Source organism: Orcinus orca, chromosome 18 (genome assembly GCF_937001465.1).
Source record: "Orcinus orca chromosome 18, mOrcOrc1.1, whole genome shotgun sequence".
NCBI lineage: Eukaryota > Metazoa > Chordata > Mammalia > Artiodactyla > Delphinidae > Orcinus > Orcinus orca.
Window position 1 is genome coordinate 4,578,039 of NC_064576.1, and position 22,957 is coordinate 4,600,995.

At 40.4% G+C, this 22,957-nt stretch overlaps 1 protein-coding gene across 2 annotated transcripts in view; it reads left to right on the top strand.

The window, feature by feature from the left end:
- The window catches only part of NALF1 (NALCN channel auxiliary factor 1), a 573,794-nt gene that overhangs the window by 382,745 nt on the left and 168,092 nt on the right, over positions 1 to 22,957 (top strand). The gene's annotated exons all lie outside the window — the stretch shown is intronic.

Genomic DNA, 22,957 nt, shown 5'->3' on the forward strand with positions numbered 1-22,957 from the left:
ATTTTAATTTAATTAATTAGTATCTACAATTCAGTTACATCATTCCTATTTTTTAAACATATATAATCTAAAAATTGTACAGAGATGATTTAAGAAGATTGATGAGTTTGCTTTTGCCATTTTCCTCTTTACTTATCTTTTGGCTGTAATATGCAAATAGGCCTCGCTAATGGATGAGACTTAAATGCAGAAATTTTGTTTCTTGTACTCAAAGTATAATTGAAGGCTATTTGCAGTTAACCTTTTTATCATTGCAAATAACATGCACTTAGACTTATGTGGTAATTAATTATTCTCCTCAAGTTTATTTATTCAGACCCATTTGCTAAAATATGATATTAATACATAAACATAAAATGTACTTTAATAAATGTTAAGTATTTCCCATACAAGCAAAAGACTTATTTTCAATTTGACAGATAGAAACGGGGATTGTTCTTTTCATAATCTGTGTTCCCTTCTGACTGGTTTTAGAAAAGATGTTCCTCCTTTTGGCAAGAAGACAACTATTAATATATTCAACAAATCCAGGTTAAGTTTTTAAAAATCTCACGTGGCTTTCATAAGTCACACAGGATGGAAAATTCTTCTCGAAATATTTTCCTAATAAGAAAAATAGATGTTTTCACTGGGAAAGAAAGTGATACTCTACCCCGACAAAAGCAGATTTCTTTCGCTATTAAGCATGAAGATTCTGTGAGTTCAAATAGCATAAAATCCGTTACTTCCCTTTTGTGAAGACATTATTATGCCAAATGCTCTCTTGTGGTAAAGCTGGAACTTCAGTCCTAACTGTGCTGCGTTCGTTAATGAGTTTATGGGTGAATCCGCATTTTTTTTTTTGATATCACAGTCTTGTAAGTATTCTCCAGGCAACGTCTGACTGAACAATCATCTTATGCTTTGTTGCAGCCATGATATTATGTGACAGTGACGTGCAAAGCACATGAAACACAATATGAACTCAGCAATCGTGACTTGCTGCAGGGGACACAAACAGAGCAGCCATAGCCCCCTGCTATCCTTTGTGAAAATATATGGCCCTAGTGAAGACGGTGTATTTTAGCCATCTGTGAGTTCAATACTAGTACTGCAATGGCAGCTACAAGAAGTTGATATTATAATATGAATGGCCGTCCTAGAGGCAGCTGATGTAGTACTTACAAAAACAGCTTGATCAGTTACTAATTTTTCTTCAATTTGGACACTTTTTTTTAATATCATTAATATTCAAGTTTTTATCCATTAAATGAAAATAATAAGAGAACCTCATCCGTAGCACAATGCCACATTAAATGAGACGAGTTTGGGGACGTGTTTACCATGGGGCTTAGTATAAATAAATCTTCGTTAAGCTTTAGCTATTACTTTTGTTGCTGCTGCTTCCGAGAAAACTGAGGTTCATCTAGGAAACTATCATTTAAGTGTCTGGAAATCTGGACCATATGGTGTTTCTGTCTCCGTCACTTGGTGTCACAGCTCATCTAGCTGTGAAATTGTGAGTTGGACAGATTCTAATAATGTGTGGACTGTCAGGCTTTTGAAAGTCCAAATCAGATCGTGTCAGTGGCTTCCCAGTATTCTTCGGATAAAATAGAAAAGAGGTTGACCTTTGCCAACCTCGCTGGCCTCAACTCCAGCCGTTCCCTTCTCCACACCACTATTCCCCCTCACACCCCTGAATCTGCGAAGGTGTCCCGAGGAGCTTCTTGCCCACATTCTGCTGTTTTCTGCCCAGACCTTCTCCCAGGCTGTCCCTTCCGGTCCCATTTACCTGGCTGGCTGTTTTTATCCTTTAAAAGTGGCTTCTGGAAAGCTACCCCCGCTGTCCACCCCATTTCAATGCAGGTTATCGTTGAGCTTAAGGCAGTCATGTGGGGACTGGTGGCAGGGTTGGGCGCCCATAGCTCACCTTAAGGGATCAGTGGATATAGCTAGTCTTCCTTTCCTTTGGTCCCCTAATGTCCTGCTCTTCTTGGTGACTGTCATCATCTTCATGATCACTTCCATTGGTCCGTCTGCAGGGCCTTGCACAGAAGTGGCCTACAGTCAGAGCTGAATACCTGAGTGTCTGAATGAAGGATAAATCCATGAGTTTAAGTCAACTTCACATTTTTTATTTTACCTTCAGCCTGTGGGCAGGAGAGCAACCAAGCGTTCCCAGAAGAAGTGTGTCATAAGCCCTGCAGCAAAGGAAAATCCACAACCTTCCTTAACTGTCTTTATGTTTCCTTGAATTTCACAACCTTTCCAGCAATCCCTTGTTCACGAGACTTAGCTCAAATCGTCCCTAGGGCCTTAAAAGCTGAGATGTAACTTTACTGTTAGAGGAAATATATTTCTCCCACCTTCTAAAAGTGCAGCCTAAACAAATTGGATGCCCAGCTCCAAGCATTTCTGTTGGGAGTTTTCTGACTCTCAATTTTCTGTACCACCTCCCACCTCCACATCTTATAGTTGAAAATCTGATCACTTTGGAGCTCCTTTGGACTGGGTATTTTAAAGTCCCTTCCAGGACAAATGCCTTAAATCGGGCGGAAGTTGTAGCTCTGCATAGATATTTTTCAGAATAATTGCAGAATTGCTATGATTTGCCCTGTGTCTTTTACACTCACCCCTTTATAATTTTGAGTAAGAAATATTGGACACAGCTGAAGTATATATTCTGAAACTGAATGACACAAAATCCAGGTTGTCTGCACCTAAGTGTCATACAGAGTCTGGTTTACTGTCTCTTCTAAGACATGTACAGTCTTTCTCCCTACTCTGTACCCAGAAAAAATTTCAAGTGTTTTAGCAGCTTTAATTGGGGTGTGTGTGTGTGTGTGTGTGTGTGTGTGTGTGTGTGTGTGTGTTTGATTCCTTGATCATTTCCAAAGTAACTATTTCAATTCATAAGGGCCAGGTCCTCGTAAATGGCCCTCCAGGGCAGTGCGACGTTGCCTATTTCTCCCGAATGGAGCGGATGCAGTTAGCTTGACGGATCTCCGTCCACATTTCAGTCTCAGTTTGGGTCATATATGTCAGGGGATTCTCTCAGTAGATTTTATTCAGATTGCTTTTCCATTTTTCACTCTTAAACTTTGGAGAGGGACCGATAGTGCTGGAAATCAGAAAATAGCAACAGGAAAATCTACATGTTTAGCAATGCTAATACTGAAAGTATGTCAGTAAAAAGGAGACGCTTTGAATATTGTATCAGTTGCTCATTAGACATGGTGAGCATTAAATTTGTATCCTTCGCCTCTCCCTGGGTGCTATAATCTCTGCCTTTCCTGGTCTGCCCATCATTTCGGATTTACCTCAATTCCTTACTCTCTATAACTACACCGAATATTTCAGCTTCCTGTATCTCTTTCTTCTCTCAACTTTTAATTAAACTTTTTACATTTTATTATAAATTGCTTCTCAACTTTTTTTTTTTTTTTAACCAATTTCAATTTGAGTCTAATCTTCCTGATTCTTGGAAAAGCCATATAATTTAAGAGTTCAGGGCTTCTCTGGTGGCACAGTGGTTGAGAGTCCGCCTGCTGATGCAGGGGACACAGGTTCGTGCCCCGGTCCGGGAAGATCCCACATGCCGCGGATAGGCTGGGCCTGTGAGCCATGGCTGCTGAGCCTGCGAGTCCGGAGCCTGTGCTCCGCAACGGGAGAGGCCACCACAGTGAGAGGCCCGCGTACCGCAAAAACAAACAAACAAACAAACAAAACTATTGACCACTTTTTTCCCCCTGCTTTGCAGATTGATTTAGCAACTTGCTTAAGTATTACATTGGGCATGTCATATAAGCTATGAAAAATGCATTCTCTTTCATCTTCAGAGTACATTTAAAATGTTGAATTACACATTTTAAAGACCAAATAAACAGAGTAATGGAGTACCCTGAACATCTCATCGCTTCAGACATGCTACATTTTCCGAGCCCAGACTTGTCGGCAGAGAAGCTTCTTAATAGGCGGGCTTCCCACCAGTTGCATCTGTGCTCTGTTACAGCAGGCACATTCATTACACAGGTAATAAAAATATGGTGTAAGAGAATTTTAAGCACAAGAATTAGAAACTTTACTCGTTTCCATGATCACCCTTCTCTGCTTCCAAACTGTAAGAGAGTATGGGAACAGGGTGCAAAGCCAAAGCAGGACGAAAAAGCAAAGGTGAGAAGCTAACTGTGAGGTCAGACATGGAGCGCCAGCTCCGTGTGTGCCAAGAGGCTGCAATCAGTCAACTCCCAAGACTAAATCGTCAGGCCTGCAGGCAACCAAGCCTGGACGTCTTGATGGTGAGAAAACTCTGACCTTCAGTAGGACACCTCTTACAAAATTTTTGCTGAGGCCTGACAGCTGGGGCAATAGATTGTGATGCAAAGGGGATGAGTCGTCAAAGCAGAATGGCAGAGTGGCCAGAAATAAGGAAAAAAATCCTAAAAGTCATAGATTATAAAGTTTTCTTTAGAATTTTAATAGTAGTAATTCCAGATGACCTGTTCAGTGAACACACTTATACTTCCTACAACCGTCTGAAGTAAGAATAATATAATGCCTCTTAGAGGTGAGAAAACTGAGGCGGAGAGAGTTTAAATACTTTGCATAAACACACGGATTACACGTGCAACTCCATCTGACTTCAAAGCCTATATTCTCTGTGTCTCTCAATGAAAAATGTGGTTGTAGCATGATACCTCGGGTTGACATATGTATTAGTAGAAACCATTAATGATTTATGTAACCCAAATAAAACCAGGGTATGGTATCAAGTATTGTATTAGTTATCTATTGTTATATAATGAATTACTACATATTTAAAGGCTTAAGCCAACACTCATTTATGTTCTTACAGTGTCTGTGGACCAGGAGTCCAGAGGCAGCTTAGCTCTCCAGGACTGAATTCAAGGTGTTGGGTGGGGGTGAGGTCTCATCTGAAGACTTGACTATGGAAGGGTCCATCTCCAAGCTCGTGTGGTTGTCGGTAGGTTGTTCACAAGTTCTGAGAGTTAGAGTTACACTAAAGACTGCAGCTTCCTGCTGTCTGTTGGCTGGAGGCCCTGCTCAGTTTCCGACTACATGGGCCTCTCTAGCGCATGGCTTCTTGCTTCATCAAGGTCAACAAAGAAGAGTCTGTTTGTAAGGGTGAAATCACTGCCTTGTGAAACCTTGGCATGGAAAGGACATCCCATCAGCTTTGCTGGGTCAGCCCACATGCAGGAAGAGGGGATTATACATGGGCATGAATACCAGGAGGGGAGGATGACTGGGGGCCATCTGAGAGTCTGCCCTCCACAGGTATGGAGGTCTAAATGCCTTTTATAAGAAATGATAAGGCTGTAATCTCAGTATTCAGCTGAACACTAAAATAAATTAAATAATTCAGAAACAATTAAAAAGTCAAATTGCTTGTGTAAAAAGTCCTCGTTAATTCCAGGCTGTCCAGTGTGGGTTTGGTTCTGACTCTACCCTATCCTAAATGCTGTATGCAGTCATTTATCTCCAGTCACATGCCATTAGAGCAGACTGCCAATTATTACAGCAGGAAAAGAAGCTCAACATTGTTTTTTAAAGTGACAATTCTTTCAGTTGGGTGAGGATAATTTAAAAATCGTGTGTTTATTTTAGAGATGCACAATATTTTTTCCCTTTGACATGGAAATGAGCAACTCCAGAGGAAAGCCTGTCATACAAAAAAACAGTCGACAAAATAATAATTTGCTTTAATTTTTCTCCAGTGTTTGTGGTGATGAAGATATCTCAGCTTTGATTTTAAAAGAGACGGCATAGTCACTAGTAGACTGACTGCTTGACTAGAAAACAAAATCCTGTTACCATCACAGGTTTGACTTCAGATTCCCTATGTTCAACAAGGATTTACATGTTGGCCAAGTCAGAATACACACATGATTAAGACTTCATTTATTCTTTCCACCTATCTCAATAGGATTGAGTGAATCGGGTATCTAGAGAACTTCATCGGGGAAGGAGTGTCTGTATGGGGTCTTATCTAAACTGGTCCACTCAATTACTTTTTTTTTTTTGCGGTACGCGGGCCTCTCACTGCTGTGGCCTCTCCCGTTGCGGAGCGCAGGCTCAGCGGCCATGGCTCATGGGCCCAGCCACTCCGCGGCATGTGGGATCCTCCCGAACCGGGGCACGAACCCATGTCCCCTGCATCGGCAGGTGAACTCTCAACCACTGTGCCACCAGGGAAGCCCCACTCAAATACTTTTGAGCACAGTGATAGATCAAGGTCTGCTTTATAAACTATGTCATTACAAAAGACTGTAAGAGATTCTTAAAGACAGAAGAGTGAAATTGATCATGTTAAGGCATGTTAATGAAAGCAAATTTAAATTTGTGTTATTTTTTTACCAGAGTTCTAAGAGAGGACAGTAAAACACAGGAAGGAGATAAAACACATTTTAGAAAAATCAAAGAGAGATAAAGTGAAATTTGATCAACCGTATAATTTGCTCCCAATTGGAGACAATTTTGAGATGGAAAGAGGGTGTTAGAAATATGCAATTTTAAAAAGCACATATTAATCAACAAAATGTTTCATTATATTGGTGAACTTATAAAAAGTTGTATACAAAAATTGTTTTTAATGAAATTCTTTTCAAAAATAAAAAAACAACAAAATCTATGCATGTTAAACTCCCCCTGCCAAAAAAATATATGAATTATTTGAACATCAAATACGAACACAAACAGGATGACTATTCTTGATACATTTCACATACTTTTAATTGGTATATTGGCCACCTCTCCCCCAAATACTGTGCCTCTAGTATTTTCCTGAAGAATGCTTTTTAAAATATGGTCTTAATTTTTTTAAATATAATTGCCTGCAATCTTCATCAAAGAGGTATTTTATACTTTTTTGTTTTATGTTCACAATACATCAGCATGTTCAGTTAACTCTGACCATGCTATACTATTTTTAATTGAGGAAAAATTGTCTTTACAGTTGCTAAGGTATCTTGAAAATTCAGAGCAATTTAGTAATTGGAGCTTATTCTCAGTATAACTTTGTTTATATTTAAATGGATAAATATTTGAATGCAAACATTACCACATTTTTTGGGTTAAAGTCATACTACCTTTGTTTGAAAAGTATTTTTGTGACATAACTTAACAATTTGTTTTTATTTATTATTATTGTAAATATTTCACCACTTTTAGATACTTCAAAAAGGCAGCCTTTCCAAATGTCATGCAATTCTGGCACAGCTTATAAATTTACCCAATTAAAACAGGAGTTCCTTCCAAAGATACTCCCATGAGTGGAGAGATAATCCCATGAGTGGAGAGATACTCCCATGAGTGGAGAGATACTCCCATGAGTGGATGCTTCAAGGGTCACCACTAGAATATCAAAATTAAATTAAATCTTGAACATGGGTTGAACTCTTATCACATTATTGTGTTCAGGTTAATTTATTCTCTTCCTTCCTTGCTTTTATAAAGATATAGTTCTATTTCTTTACACACTGTTTTCAATTGCTAAAATAACTGAATAGCACTAAAGAAAACAAAAGCTGAAGTGTTTGGATGCTTTATTTATCAAATATTTTGATTAAAAATTTCCACTTTATTTTGAACAAATATAGCAAAAATGTATAGGCTTTATTTTCAAAACAGTTATATAACAGTTAGTACTATATTTGGAATAATTTACAAAGTAGTTCTTCAAAAGTTAAAACATTTCTAAGATCTTGTCTTTAGGTAACTTTCCATAAAGTACCTTAAAATTGGAATTGAAAATGCGTGTACTTAATTTAAAAGAAAAAGAAGAGCAGATGTTTCACTATTAACAAAATTTATCTCCAAAAACTTTACTTTGATTTCATGACTTGGCTGAAAAAATTTGAAGTTACTGGAATTAACGGATTTTTAATTTGAAACATCTGATGATACTGGTTATCTGCATCTATCAATGTTAACTGCTGATGCTCTGTACCATGAAATTTCAGCATTAGCAATTACCTTGAGCTTAACCTTGTCCTAAAGCAGCTTTTCAAAGTGTGGATCCCAGACCACCAGTGTCAGTATCAACCAGAAACTTGTTAGGAAAACAGTTTCTCAGGCTCCTCCTTCTGAGTCAAGTCTAGCAATCATGTTATTATAAACCTTCCAGACGCTTCTCATGTTTGAGAACCACCGCCAAAAAGCATAGTTGAAGGCCATCTTCTCTCTGTTGATATCTTAAGTTTACCTAAGGTAAGCATAATCATATATATTAAAAACGGAGTAAATTGTTTATTATTAATAAAAAACTTAGCTACTCTAAGTTGAATAAACTGAATAATCCATGCCTCAGTTTGAATAACTAATTGATAATAGGCTAAATTCACACATGTTAATATGCCTAATTATGTTTTAAAAGTTAGAAAATTAGATGATTTGTGAATCATTTATTAAGCAATTACATGCATGAAACATAGTATGCAATTCTGAGGTAGAGGTATAAAGTAAATGTGGTATTAAATGAATGTCATTGCAGACAATTAGCACATTTTTAATTCTAGTGTCATTTTTAGTATACATTAGGGTCTTGTAAAATTGTTTAAAATGAAACATAGTCTTAAAAGGAGCATCATTATGCAATGACTTTAGTCAACAGATCATTTTATATAAAGAATTCACCTTTGCAACAATAAGATACAGAGAATGATACTATTATTGCATACCTTTTTGTCCTTTTCTGCTTTTGATGTTTGTTTTCGTTTGGTCTTTTTATGACAGGTTTATAAAGGAAAATCAAAGCAATTATGTAGACATTTTAATAGAAATTGAAGCTGGGGTTAGGGCATTCTGCTACTTCTTTTCCGCTTGGTAATGCGTCTCAGGATTTCCCTATTACTTTATACTCTGAGGGTGTTGGTGGGTGTGAAGAGGATCTGAACTCTTCCAGGAAGTGGCAAGCCAGGGAATTTGCTTAAGCGGGTTCTGCAGGCAAAGACTCAGGGCGGATGTGTTATGATGGTGACATGGCTGAGGCCACAGTGTTGTGAGGAACACTGGGGCTGAGCAGACAGGAGAGAGGATCTTTCTCTTTCATCGGCTGGACTGATTTCTTCTCTCCTAGGCAGTGTGTGTGTGTTTTGTTTTGCTGTAATTTTGGGTTATTTATTTTAGGGAAGTACAGTGCAGGTTAGGTGATTATGAATGTTGAACATCTCACTATATTGTGGGTATTCTGTTGTATAAGCCAAAGGAAGTGCTCATTTATATGAAGACACACACATACACACACGCCCCTTTTCGCACACACAAATACACATGCACACACTTATGCATGTTTGCACACACACTTGCAAACACACATACACTCATGTATGTATTTTATATGTATATCTCCATACAAATGAGCACTTATACCATATATAAGCAAATATGGTTATATTATATATTAAAATAGATAATATATACAATTATATATACATATATGTTTATGTAAAAGGTTCAACATAATTTTTCTTCTTCCTTGAGTATAACGTAATTCATATCCCTCTTAGGTCTATAAATGTTGTATTTAACCCTCCACATCCATTTCTTCCCATTAAGCAAATAATCATAGAGCTGCTTTTGAAATTTTTATTGCAAGCCCTATGTGTCTAGCCACATCACTGAGTCTGCAGCTTCTATAGTAAATATGATGCATACGATCTGTAGCTGTATTGGTTTTATGGGAATTTTGGTAGAAGGAACTATACATCCTACAACCTGTGACCATGCCACTCACAAAGATGGTCGGCACCACTGTGACCTTCTGCTCTAATGTGGAAGTTTTCTACCACCCTTCAGCCTCCTTCCCACAGAGAAATGCTCAGGGCCAACATTGAGGACATGGATTTTGTAATTGGTAAAAAGTCTGAAGAGAATGATTTTGTTTCTGTCATCTCTTGAAGTTGGAAGAAAGTGTTGCTTATGTTTTCCTAACTATCAATTCATTCCTTTATTCATATAACAAATATCTAAGTACCAACTCTATATACTGGATATTGTACTACGTGTTGAAGAGTGTGTCAGCGATCGAGACCCTTATGGGCATCAAATCATTGACTCTGTGTTAACAGGTCAAGTTTGCTTATCAATAACAGGTGGACATAATTGTATTGGGAACAGCAATAAGTAAAGAAAAATAAATGAATTTCCAACCTAGTACAACCTGCTGCAATATTTACTTATTCCAAACAAGAAGAATAACAGTAAGAACTACCACTTTAAAACACTTCCACTCAGTTTCAAGAAGTATCCATGAGAGAGCGTATAAGTTATTAAACATTACTGTTCGTTCACATTGTCTGTTTCTTTGTACTGTTTGGGATTTATTTTGAATGTTTGTTTATGTTGCAGACATTTAAGATTCCATGTCCCTGTTTCTGGGTTGAGGGTAAAATCTCTCTCCTCTGAATCCATTGGATAACCGGGAGAAATCTTAATCTTACCAATGTTAAACATTTGTGTGTATTGTTTGGAGAGCCAAAGTAATAAGAAAATATGTACAAAGATAATCATTTTGCAAGGAGATGCATTCCACACTTCAAAATGGATTTTTAAAGGTGAGAATTATAATCTTAACCATGGAGTTTAGAGAAAAGCTATCAAATTCTTTTTTTGAAAAGGACAACCTGGGTGAAATATGAATTACCCATTATTTCTCTGCTTCTGGAACATTGTCATGCTGATGGAAGGGAGAATGAATAAATATCAGTCAAGTTCATCTGTAAAGGGATCAATTATGTAACAGAGTATTAGCCACTCCAATTGTAACTGCTTTTCAGGATGGCCATCATTTATATCATAAGCCTTCTATGCTATTTTTAGGATGTTGGAATTTTCTATACATAGGAAGACATATTAATATTAAACATCAAAGTAACTTTTTGATTGCCCTCTTTTCCACGACCACTACTTTAAATGGACTAGAGCCAGGGATTAGCTTCCTAGGCTCTAAAATAGGACACTGCCATAGGTTATTCTAATTGACAAATATGGAGCAAAGGGGTGAGCCTAAGGCCGTGTCTTTGGGCAGCTCCAAAAATCAAATTTAGGAAGCCAAGTGTTTATACCAAGTAATGCTTAACTACAGACAGAAACTTGGGCAGACCAGAGAGCAACTTTTACACATAAAGAGAATGCAGTCCTGGGGGGTTTCCTCCAGTGATAGGAGTGCCCGAGAATCCTTTGGGATAGTTGATGTGTGCATGCAATTAACGCACATGCCAGTCTAAGTTAGAAGTACCAGGTGGGGACAGTGTGTTTGCAAAGCCTTGCAAAGTCCTCCTCAGAGCTCCTTGGCATCCCACAGCTGACAGTGACACCTTAATGTTAGGAACACACAGATCACAGGTAGAGTCCTGGAGCATCTCTCAGTAGTTTCCTCCTCTCACCATCTCTCAGGAGTAGAGAGAGAGAAGGGAAACGTAAGGAACAGGAAGAAGGCAATCAGCTACAGGCCCTGCATGGAGTAGCAAGAGAAGTGGACACCTGTGGACGGACTCCAGAGCAGCCAACTTCAGGGATGGTTTTCATGGCGCTCCTTGAAGTAGTTTCCCTATTGAGATGACTGGCCCGGTGCTTAGAGCCAGTCAACTGATGTTTGTGGTCTAGAGGGCGATGCAAACTGAAACTTAACCTGGCGTCCCAGGTGGTCCACCTTCCACAAAGGGTAGTGTTCTATCCTCCAAATATGCCCCCGTGACCCCCTTGCTTCCTTTTGCGTCTGCCATTATCTTAAGTTATTCTACATATACTTAAATGAACACATACACATACATCTGCAGTCTGATTAATATCAATCAACCCGTTAGTATTCATAATTTCCTACTGTACGCTCTTCACCCAGAAGGCATTTTTCACACACACACAGACTCCACAGCACTCCTGGAGTGATGGTTTAACCAGAATAGACTCTGCTGGAAACCCGTCTCCACTGTGGTGTAAATCTGCTCTGCCTCTTGTGTTGTAGTACATAACTTCAATGAACAAGGGTGGCACCAGAGCATTTTACCCCAGTTCTTCCATTAAGTAGTAGTTCCTGGGAAGCTTACTATGGCCTTCAGTCTGCCACCTTCAGTGAGGCAGTTATCGACCTAAGTGCTAGGAAGGTCTTGACCTTCCCCAGCATCACCCCAGGGCTGACCCAGTGACCATGGTCATCAGGCAGTTCATCCGCCACCACAGAAGCTAAAAGTGTAACCAATGGAATGAGCTCATTTAGTGTGGTCAGTAGATGCTCTCAGCTTTAAAAGATGGCTTTTCAGCTGCCTGCTGCCATGAGCATCAAGGCAACCAATTTGACTAATTAGTTTTTCTTGTCATATACAAGCTGGTCTTCTTTGAAGGCATAAACATTCTCATTTCTCACAGAGCTCCTCAAGAGCCTATGAATTTATTTAGTGGTGGAGGGGGAGTGGATGCTATGCCTTATATTTTTGTATCTTTCATAGCATCCAGCACATATGGGAACTCGAAAATATGTTGTATAATTTAATGAAGAAGGAATCATTGGATGTCCCCATTGGAATGTCCCACTTGTACCATCTCTGCACTTTACTGCCCCCTCCTTGCGGCCATGACTCCCCCGTGGCCTGTTCATCTGCTCACTCTGGCTAGGTCCTTCTCACAGCCTTGGTATGAGAGAATGTTAAAATGGAACCGTTTCACTCTAGAGTCTGCCCAGGCCCAAGACAATAGGTGCGTAGAGACACGCAGAGAAGCACTGCTGTCTCCTCCTCCTGGAAAATCTGGACAGTAAGAGCCTCTCCAGCCACTGCCAGAAACAGAGCCAAAGAGAAAAATCTCTGCATAAGGGGCAGACTCTACCCGATGTTAATCGTGAGAGTTTGACGGGAAAAAGGATGATTGTTTAGCCTGGGGCTTGTACAGAAGACAGCAAGCAAGGGATCGCTTTAGAGCCTGTCAAACAGAGCAGCTGAAGGGACGGAGCGGGAGGTGCAGAGGTCCTGCCGGATGCCTGGGATGGAGGAAAGACCGACAGCCAACCAGCTGGACAGATAATACACTGGCCTGGATGTGAGGCAGTCTGGGAGCGAATCCCCAGGGAGTTGTCACTCCAGGGAGTCGGAAGGAAGGGGGAGAGTCTCTGAAGATTCCACAGAGGCAAGAGTTAACAAGGAGGGAGGGCAGGAAACAGGAGAGGGAGAAGAAGCCGGTGATGAGAGGCAGGGGAGCAGTGGATGTCAAACAGAGTTTTGGTAATTTTTATTGTTACCCTGAACTGGGTACTTTAGTTCCTGCTCTGAGACCATGACTTGAAGTGACAATATGTCTCAAGTACTCTGTTATCATCTGATGGCCAGGAGACACTTCCTGGAATCCGTCCTGATTTCATCCACAGAGGTGGGAAGAAACTACCCACCCGGAGGAGATTGAAATGGACCATGAAGAGAAGGAAAAGAGTTGCTTTCCGATGATACCCCCAAATATCCTACCTGTTCAGGGTGGTGGTTACATCAGCTTCAATGTTCCTTCTTCCACATTCTGCACCCAGAGCGGTTGTGTTGTGTTGTGCTAACACATATTAAATGCTGAATAATTTCTTAAAAAATAAATGTTGAATGCAGTGAGCAATCTCTGTCTTTCCTTCCATTCTCTAAAAAAGAGCCTCTGTTATTACTACTACTAGTACTACTACTTTTATTATTGCTGGTTCTTCTGCCCCACTCCACCTGGCCAAATATATCTTGGCTTCTGGATTTGGGGATTTACAAAAGGGATGGTATTGCAAGTGCCCTATTGCTATTTTAGCTTCATGCAATCCACTCAAAATCTGGCCTCCACTTTCTTGTGGAAATTGACCATTTCTTTCATTTCTCTGTGCCTTTGCTCTCTCATCTGTAAAGCGATAGCATTGCCTAAGGTTGGTCTTGGATAGTCAGTGACGTCCATGAATCAACCTTTTCTCATGTAAATTTTAAAGCACTGGGTTTTAAATATTACTGCTTTTCATTACTGTTCTAATTGGGTTTTTGCATCTTCCTTATGCTTCAAGATGCTTAATTTATTCAGGAATTTAAAGCTTGTAAGCTCTCCAGGATCAAATTCTGTTTCGGTCAAAAGGAAAGAGTTGTTTTGCATCTTCTACTAAGGGATATGTTTTGACTACCAAAGCGGTCCAGCCACTAACTTTATCCAGAAATTGTGAGATAAGTAGAGGTATGGTTAGAAAAAAATCAAACTTAGGAAGTTTTACTTTCATGCTTAAACAACGGGCAAGGCACATTTTTAGAGGCTATATTAAGTAATTATTGGGCTATTAAATCCAAGTTCTTTTCCTTAGCTTTTAGCCCCAGCTGTCACATCAAATTACATATGAATATGATAGATTTGGCACCTTGAAATAATTTATTTATTCAGTAAGTGTTCATTGAACAGTGCTGAATGCCAGGTGCTGTTCTAAGCAGTTACGGTACTTAGATTAATGAACAAAACAGACCAAACTTGGCTTTCGTGAACTTAACACACTAGCCTGTGTGTGGGGGTGGGCATTCAATAATCACGAGGCAATGGACAGCTAAATAAGGTAGATAGTAGATGTATATAAGTTTGGTGGGGCGGCCACAATGAAGTACCGCCATCTGGGTGGCCTAAACAATGAAAATTTATTATCTCACCGTCTGGAAGCTGTTAAGTCCAAAATCAAGGTGTCAGCAAGGTTTGGTCGTTCTGAGGCCGTGAGGGGGAGTCTGCTCCAGGCCTCTCTCCTTGGTTCGCAGATGGCCGTCTTCTCCCTGTATCTCTCCACATGGCTTTTACTTCTTTGCGTGTGTTCAAATATCCCCTTTTTCATGAGGACACCTACCATATTGGATTAGGGCCCGCCCTAATGGCCTCATTTTAAGTTGATTTTCCCTGTAAAGACAATCTCCAAATAAGGTCCATTCGGAGCTACTTACTGGGAGTTAGGACTCCACTCTTTTCAGGGTGACACAAGTCAACCCCTACCATGTGGTGAAGGTGTTAGAAGGTGTGTTAGAAGGTGATAAGTATTTGGACAAGTGCCCGGTGTGGGGAAGTAAGCCACTTGACTGCCTGCAGAGGAAGCAGCCTGGTAACATGGCAAATTAGAGGCGCTGTCATACCGCCTCACTGCCGCAGCCTGTCTCTGAATGTCCAGTATGGGGAAAGCACAGGAGGGCGGGGGTATGCAAGTGTGGCCAAGACTTGGCTCTCCTCCGCCGAAGCTGCAGCAGTGCACTGTGCCGACACGTCCCTGTATCCAGGGAGCTGCGATCTTTGAAGGATATTTACAGCTGTAAGGAGTTGAGAAGAGCTAACATGATTGTTTCATGGATGTATAGTATATTCTTGCATTTTTTGCTACATGGCAGTTCCCGAGACGCCTTCTCCTGTGGACTAGTATGATCTTGCTGTCCCTGCACAGTGTTTTCCTGGGTGGTAGCGTTTCACAGGCTCTGATGCCTGGGCTTCTTTCTTTCCTTCACAATGTGCTGTGTGCACTAGGATGAAGGGGTGGAAAAGCAGGCCCCATTCCCTCTTAATACATTTTACTTGGTGAAGTGCATTTTATTTAAAAGGAGTTCATTGTAAAACCTACCGTTTCTCCCTCCAGGGCACGAGTTTCTCCCCCAGGCTGTAAAATCTTGTGTCGGACTACACCTAATTTGTTTTGCATGGCACCGAGGTCTTGTTTCTTGTGAGATGCTGACTTTGTCTCAGATTATAGGGTCATTCTTTCCAAAGTCTTAAGTATTTGAAAAGAGGTAGTGTTCAGACAGACATGCGGACAAGAGTGTAACAGACTTACACATGAGCACTGTGCCGTAGTCCCCTTGGTTTTACAGTTTTCAAAGTATTTGAGAATAAAGCCTTTGGCGTAGAGCTTTTGAAAAATAGAGACATCTACACTTTTGTATCTTGGTACAGTACCCTAGACAAAGGATTCTGGGTAACAAAATATGCATGAGGGCTTCTCTCTTGCTTGAGATGAAAACCTATTCTGATTAGATTTAAAATGGCCTATGTTATGAATGATTAAGCATGGTAAGAGGAATTCCAGGAACATTACATTATGTCTCTGATTCTTTAATTACTAGACCAAAGATTAGTCACCTGTTTATTTCTAAGAGTAGGTAGATGGGGACAGAGGCTAGTGCTGCCGACATGGTACAGGCATTAACAGAAGGGCGAGGCCGGCAAGAGAAAGGGTATGGTGAGGGCTTGCTCTACAGACTTTTATTTATTTATTTATTTTTTATTTTTTTATTTTTTGGCTGCAATGAGTCTTCGTTGCTGAGCGCAGGCTTTCTCTAGTTGCGGCGAGTGGGGGGCTGCTCCTCATTGCGGTGCGCGGGCTCTAGGCACGCGGGCTTCAGTAATTGTGGCTCGCGGGCTCAGTAGTTGTGGCTCGCGGGCTCTAGAGCACAGGATCAGTTGTTGTGGCGCACGGGCTTAGTTGCTCCGCCGCATGTGGGATCTTCCTGGACCAGGGCTCAAACCCGTGTCCCCTGCGTTGGCAGGCAGGTTCTTAACCACTGTGCCACCAGGGAAGCCTCACAGATGCCTTTTAAATGCATAGAGGAGAGAAAAAGAAGGACCAGAAGAGACAAGCTCTGGTGAGAAGATCAGTGAAGATTCCTCCACCATGAATTAGGGGCACCAAGACCTCTCTTAAAATCATGCTAAAGAATGACTTAGCTTTAAAAGAAAAAGTGCAAATACCTATGAATTTCAACCAACTTTATTCAAAATTTGGGCTGTTGCCTAACCAGACTTGCAACTGTTAACTTGCCAGACTTGCAAACGTGACACCTTTTCTCCTGCACACATTCTGAGTCTATAATTCTGCTGTCAGTTTTGGGGAAGGATTGATCTCTTATGACACTGCAGTCATGAAAATCTCATCTCAGGTCGGAACTGATCTTTGGAATTGGATCATATGCAGGTGGGGACCAGGTTCGTTTTCCTGACACTGAGCAGATCCAGTGTACAACCCCAGAAAACTTCTTTTTAATCTAATACTGTGCTTTCAATTGAACAAGACAGCAGTAGACAGGCAAGCAGCGAACCCCAATCAGTCGGGGTTGCCAGTAGCCCATTAAAGGTGTGAAGATAAGTCATGTCTTGTCCAGAGACTTCAGCTCCGTGAAGTAAGGCAGGGACCTGCTGCTCGGCGTTGCCTGTTGGGGGTTGAACCTGGAACAGAAACTCTCTGTCAAATATCATCCTGCCTGTGGTCACAGAACTAGACAAATTAATTCCTACAGGAGGAACACAGATTTCTGAAATGTCTCTGAGTTTTGAAAGTTCACATTTGGATCACTTCCAAAAAATAATTTAATTTCTGTCAGACTTGTCCAAATTTCTAAGACACTTTAGATGGCCAAAATGCCCTTGATCGAGCTTTTTATTCTTTCTACCCAAGGATGTGTCTACTTATCAATGTCCTCTTTATTTCAAGCAGCTACCGATGCTGTGGTCAAAGGTGTTTTTTTCGGGGGGAGAGGTCTAATGCATGAACTACAGTCCTTCTAGATTCAGAAAATGTGTCATTCTTTGGTCTGTGATGCCAGCTATGACATGAAGAGCCTGTTTGCAGCTCTTTTTAATGTGTCACTTTTACTTGAAAGATGATAACTTTGCTCTTATCCCTTCTCTGGAATATTCATCATCTTATGTTACTTCCTTTTGATCTCTAAGCTCTCCGCACAGAAACCATAGTGCTTTCTGAGGTACAGGTGCCAGCCCTTGGATGGAATGTCTCTGATAACATCTCAGTGGCCAGGGAAACAGTTGTGGCCATATTTGCAGACAGAGTCATTGGAATTTCAGCACAATGTTAAAGCTTTGAGGTCAGCAAGCCATTTGCCTTTTCATAGAATTCAGATGATTGTCAAGGGTCACACAGTTAGCTACTACGAAATAAGTAGGGCAAGGACTGGAGCACTTATCTCAAAATCAACAGCCAGTTAGACTTGGGGATTCAAGAAGATTTGCCCAGAGAAGGTGACAGTTCAGTGGCATATAGCCAATGATCAGGATAATGTTCTGGACTGAATGTCTATGTTCCCCGTGTGCATTGAAATCCTAATCCCCGTGTATCACTATTAGGAGGTGGGGCCTTTGGGAGGTTACTTGGGTGGAGCCCTCATGAGTGGGATTTGTGCCCTTATAAAAGGGACCTCAAAGGGATCCTTCACCCCTTCTGCCATGTGAGGACAACCTTGTGAGCTCACCTTCTGCAACCAGGAAGGGGGCTCTCACCAGAACGTGACCATCCTGGTACACTGATCTCACACTTGCATCCTCCAGAGCTGTGAGAAATAAATGTCTGTTGTTTATAAGCTACCCAGTCTGTGGTACTTTGTTTTAGGAGGCACAGTGGACTAAGACAGAGAAGAAATAGGCAAAGACTTTCCAAGCAGTGGAACAGTAGTATGAAAGCCCGTTAGGAGAGAGCAAATTGCTCCCAAACTTAAGAAATATCATGGCCACAATCATTTCACTCTTAGACCACAAGTGGCTAAACATTAATCAAGATATCGATTTGACTTACAGAGAGCCAACCAAGGAGGTTTTGTGTGTAGATACTGCCTTCAGGTACTTCAATTTATAAAGTGTCTAGAAATTACATTAACATTATTTTGAAGAAAACATACCTTGAGTGAAGATATCTATCTTTGAATTAGTTATTCGTCAGCGTCAATGCCAAGCTTCCTAATCAAGTTCTCATTGAGAAGACAGAATAAAGACACACCTATCTTATGTTCAATAGTGCTTAAGAAAAAGGTGTGATTTTATGTCATTTAAGATGAAAGCTGTTCTCTATTTCAAAGCTAAAAATTGGAAAGTGTCTGGTTTTAATAGAATTTAAGGCATCCTCACCCGTCTCAGGGCCCCATGTTGGAACACACTGTTTTAATTCTGCAGTTGTGAGCTAGTGGACTGCTCACATTCCAAGAGGTATTATTTCTTTCTCATTCTGTGTCTGGATTGAACTAAGAAAAGTCTTTTCTGTTTAACTTAAATATCAGTAATGAGTGAGAACAAAATTTTAAAATACACTGTGAAATATCACTTTCTATAAATGGGACAAGAGTGTGGAAATGTGGAATTTGCTCCTTTGACACTATTTTCTAAGGATTGGCATATAGATTGCAAACTATTGAAGAAAACAATATCTTGTCCTCCAAGTAGCATGAAAACCTGTTATTTTAAGATACTCTTAGTGCAATTAATTTCTAAGAACTTAAGAATGTTGGCTTTACCTCTCCTCCTCATAGAGTTAAATAAAGGAATTCCTTATTTAGAAAAGAAAACAAGAGAGGGGGAGATACTTTTTATTTCAACTGAACATGAAGAAATATGGTATTCTTGTTAACTTTAGAGATTTTTGAAATAATAATGATGGAAAAAATGGCTAACGTTTAATTACCCTTTAACATGTGCCAGAACTATGCTCACCGCTTTACTTTGATTATATAATTGAACTTTTATGGCCATATAAGGTAGGTATGGGTGTTACCGTTTGCTTTCTACAGATGGAGAGAGGTTTACAGGGAATAATTTGCTTTCCTGCAGACCCACAGCAGGGTATAGATCTGAGATTCAAACCCAGGCAGCCTGACTTCGCGTCTTAAAGGCGTAATAATCAGGAGAGAAACTACCTGTTCCTTCAGACCTTAGAAAGCAAAGTCAACACATTTTCCATATGAACCTATTTACTAACTTATTTGATTTCCCCTTTTGTATCACACACATGAAGACAGGTCTTAACCTTTTCTCTCACCACTGTGAGCTGCTCTGTTTTTAATATGCTGACGCTTAAAGGAGGAAGTTCATTGAAAAGTCAGTATAGGATGTTGACAAACAAAGGTTCTTTTATTATCTGTCTGATTTTTTAAAATAATATGCCTTGCCTGGTTTCACTTATTTAAATTCTAATGGATTCACTCTTCATTGGGAGAAAAATATTATTTCATTTTAGTCACTCTAAAGGGATATAAATTATAGAAAAAAAATTGCTCCCACTCAAAATAAAATTTCAGAAGAGTATCTTGCCTCTCCAAAATTAAGTAATTATATAATAGCTCTGGTACTAAATTCCTAGACTTCTTGGAAGGTAAAATGAGAGACCAAACTTGTCTTCTGTGGAGGCACACAGATGTTAAGAGTTATAGATGCACTTGGCTCAATGCATTTAATTTTTAATTGCATCTAACTGAAATTTATAAGGGAAATAATACCTCCTTGCACTAAGAGAGTGCATTAAAAATGAACCAACCGGGCTTCCCTGGTGGCGCAGTGGTTGAGAGTCCGCCTGCCGATGCAGGGGACAGGGTTCGTGCCCTGGTCCGGGAAGATCCCACATGCCACGGAGCGGCTGGGCCCGTGAGCCATGGCCGCTGAGCCTGCGCGTCCGGAGCCTGTTGCTCCCCAACGGGAGAGGCCACAACAGTGGGAGGCCCGCGTACCGCAAAAAAAAAAAAAAAAAATGAACCAACCAATTTATCTTTCGGGTAACTAATCTAGTTGCAGTTTTTAAAATTGCTCCTTAATTTTCCAAGTTACTTATTCTTCAGTCTATTTTTTTCTTCTTTATAAACTTGACTTCACTTTTTTTTTTTGCGGTACGCGGGCCTCTCACTGTTGTGGCCTCTCCCGTTGCGGAGCACAGGCTCCGGACGTGCAGGCTCAGCGGCCATGGCTCACGGGCCCAGCCGCTCCGCGGCATGTGGGATCTTCCCGGACCGGGGCACGAACCCATGTCCCCTGCATCGGCAGGCGGACTCTCAACCACTGCACCACCAGGGAAGCCCTGACTTCACTTTTATATCATACGTTTGTTGCTATTGTCTCAGGATAAAAGAGCAAATGTTGTCAGGTGAATTGTTTTCCTAGAGCAATGGGAATTATCCCCAAAATATGATTTTTATTCCCTCAAAATATTTTTTTTTAATTTATTTATTTTTATTTTTTGCTGTGTTGGGTCTTTGTTTCTGCGTGAGGGCTTTCTCTAGTTAAGGCGAGCAGGGGCCACTCCTCATTGAGGTGCGCGGGCCACTCACTGTCGTGCCCTCTCCTGTTGCGGAGCACAGGCTCCAGACACGCATGCTCAGTAGTTATGGTTCACGGGCCCAGCTGCTCCGCGGCATGTGGGATCTTCCCAGACCGGGGCACGAACCCGTGTCCCCTGCATCGGCAGGCGGACTCTCAACCACTGCGCCACCAGGGAAGCCCCTCAAAATATTTTTTAAGCATAACAATGGAATAAACATCAATTATTACCCACAAAGAAACAGAGACTTTTTTTTTTTAACGTGTAGAGCTTTTGAGGATATGGAACTTCAAAGTTTGATAGTTTTAGGAGAATGAAAAGAAAAAAGATCAAAAAATTAATCTTACACGTTAAATACACAAAGTGAATATGTACACAGAGACTGATGTTTATGTAGTTTGAATAAGCATGTCAAATGCTAACCAGGTTAGTAGAACACCACCAGATGGAGTTTTCGTTTGCAAATGAGGTGAAATCATATCATAGGTATTATTAATAGGCTAAATTGTACTAGCTCAATTACATGTTAATTAAAGCAATGACTATAGTTTTAGAAGAAAAGGGTCACAAAATTATTTTGCCATTTATTCCTAAAGTTGTGTGTTAAATAAATAGCAGGGAATACATAATACCCTCAACAGTAGTTGCTTATTGAAGTAGATGCATGTTTTTTGAAGCTTCAGACATCTTACAGACACATACTGAAAAGAATCCTTACAATTTAATTAGGTCACAGAACGTTCAAAATGTACCCAACTACTAAGGTGTGGTATTTAAACACAGGAAATGCACAAAGAGCTCAGATATGCCATATAAAGTCCTGGTGTTGCCTCTTGCCTCTCAGTGGTGGCTGCAGCCTGGAGTTTCTGGTCTGCCATCTCTGGGTATCTTATAATCACTTCTTCAAGCTGCCCAGCTCTCTGCTGTCAGTTTCACACCTGTGTTTATTCCCTAAAGCAGAGCTACAACTAGCCATTTATCCAAAAGCTGATCATGTAAGGGCAGAACAGTTCAGGGAAAAAAGATCAAACTCAACAACAGATGACACTGCTCTTAGTGTCCACGGGCAAACTGGGGGACATTCTACAAAACAATTGACCAGTTCTCTCCACAAGTGTCAAGGTCATCGAGACAAGGAAAGACAGAGGAATGGTCACAGATCGGAGGACAAAGGGAGTGGGACAATGAAAACAATGTAGGATCTTGAATTTCTTCCTGACATAACAAAGGTATGGGGAGGAAGGATCATAGTATAGCATTGTACCCATGTTAATTTTTTAGTTCTGAAATTTACACCATTATTATGTAAGATGTTGATATTAGGAGAAGCTGGGTGAATGCTATACAGGAATTCTTTGTACTATTTTTGCAGCTCTTCTGTAAGTCTAAAATTATTTCAAAATAAAAACTATAAAATAAATAAGTAAAACACATTAAAGGAGATAAGGTCGTATGATTACAGAATATTAATAAGTGCTATAGGTTGAATGTTTGTGTCTCCTCAAAATTCATATGTTAAAATCCTAACCCCCAGTGTGATGATATTAGGAAGTGGGGCCTTGGTGAGGTGATGAGGTCATGAGGGTGGAGCCCTCATGATGAGATTAGTGCCCTTATAGAAGAGACCCACAGAGAGAGCCCTCACCCTTTCTGCCATGTGAGGACACAGTGAGAGATGGTGGTCTATGGACCAGGAAGTGGGCTCTCACCAGACACAGAGTCTGCCAGTGCCTTGGTCTTGGACTTCCAGCCTCCAGAACTTTAAGAAACAAATGTCTGTTGTTTATAATCCACCCAGTCTATGATATTTTATTATAGTAACCTGAACGGATTAAGACAGTAAGAATATTTGGCCAAACCCCTCTTTTGTACTGGGTTGTTACTACAATTATTCAAACATGATTTTTCCTTTTAAGCCAA